We start from the raw sequence: 1,933 nt of genomic DNA on the forward strand, positions 1-1,933 counted from the left end.
TGGCTAATGCAGAGCAAGAGCATTGGTTTATTTTTGAGTGGGCTGGACCCTACAATTACAACTTTGTCACCGCAGTTTGAAATCTATTAAGGGGATTTATGCTTTGCAGCTGACATTTAAAATTAAGGATTTATTGGACTGAGAATGAATATTTCTTCTGCAATTAGTTTTCTGGAGGTCGTGTTTCAGAAACTGTTATTTTTCTGTTTAATCTACTGTGGCAAGATTTTGTGTTGTTTGAACATCTGAAAAATACAAATACAGAAATCATTTTATTCATTGTAAAGAGACCCATCCTGAAACTGCTGGGGAGTTGCATCACATCACATTTTCACTATGTACCTAATATCTCCCACTTGCATATGCTGTTATACTGGGGCAAGCGAAAGTGAGTGACAACTGATCCTACATAAATCACGCACCAATAACAAATGGAGAGTTTTAATTCAAGATTTTTTTTTCTTCTCTTCTATGTGGGCTTTTTAAATCTGCTTTGCTTTTTGGAAATTTATACACATATTTCTGGGTATTGCTGGAAGCCTCTGAACAGCTGCATGTTTTTCCATTCTTGTGTGTTTATAGAGATGGATTAAACTTCACTGCAGCTGAATTTTTGAATTCTTGAACTGAAATTAATTACTGGGAAAACGGAGGGTATTTTTCAAATTAGGAAAATGATTAATTTAAGACAGTTGTGTTCCTTTACCACTGTTCTAAACCAGTCTTCCCCAAAACAAAGAAATGAAGAAGATCATATAGTCATATATTTACACAGTTCCTGCTTAGCAGTCTTGTGTGTCAGTGCATCCACACGCAGCAGCGGGAACAAAAAGCAGGATCTATGTCAGAAGTTGGAGTATGATTTCTTAAAGGATGGCTCTATGGTTAAGCAGCAGACATGCAAAAATCAGATGCCACCAGCATCTGGAAGCCTCGGGTTGTCATTTGTGCTGCTCTAACCGTGAAATCTGGCAGAGCCCATGCCCCAAGTCACCTCTGCAAAGGCATTATGGGTCCTGTGCAACTGCAACTTCATTTCACCCAGTCCCAACTTAAAGTGCTGCAAGATTCTTCCACAGAGGGAACGAGAAAGGACAGCTGAGATGGTCTAAAAACATTTTAAGAGCAGTGAATGCTGCCTGCTCCAGTGGTGTGGCACAGCAGGGTGAGTGGAGGGGAGTCACCAGTGAGGCTGGCTGGGAGAGGACTTGGTACACTGTTGTCTTCAGTGCAACTGAAGGTAACTTCAGGGAAAAAGTTTCTCCCTTTGGCCAAGCGGCCAAAGCTCCAAGGAGTCACGCAGCCTGCGAGCGGCTGGCGGGTTTGTGCCTCTCTGCGATGGGGACGGAGCAGGGGCAGAGGCAGAGAGGGGAAAACCATGCAATGCCAGTGCTCTTGCACTGGGGAAAAACTTTGAGCACAAAAAGTGCGAGAGGAGCGAAAGTGATAGAGATGCGAGCAGAGGAGACACGGGCGAGCAGAAAATGAGAGAGAAGAGGGCCAGCAGCCACCGACTGCTACAAACTTTAGGGACGCAGGCTGCCTTTTCGCTCTGGTCCAGAAGTCTGTTTTCATTCATGCAGCAGCATAGGTGTAGATTTTATCAGGACTTTGGGCTGGAGCACCCGCAGCTGTGGATTACAGATGCTTCCTGTCATGTATAAACACAATCATTATGTGCAAGCATGGCACCCACACTGCTACCTAAACAGCCAGCCCTCCGGACTGAAGCGCTTTGTTCTCTCCGGAGTTATTTTTATGGCCGTGAGCAGGACCCTACCCCCGAGTTACCAGCAGCAGCCGTGTTTTTCATGTCAATTAAATGGATTTTGTTACTTGTAAAATGCATGTCCAAACACAACGCCGTTCTTCAATCACAAAGTGTGTTTTCTTAGCGCAGGGTGATACGCAGTGACACTTGTTTGACTGACAG

Source organism: Anser anser (genome assembly GCF_964211835.1).
Source record: "Anser anser genome assembly, chromosome: 2".
Lineage (NCBI taxonomy): Eukaryota > Metazoa > Chordata > Aves > Anseriformes > Anatidae > Anser > Anser anser.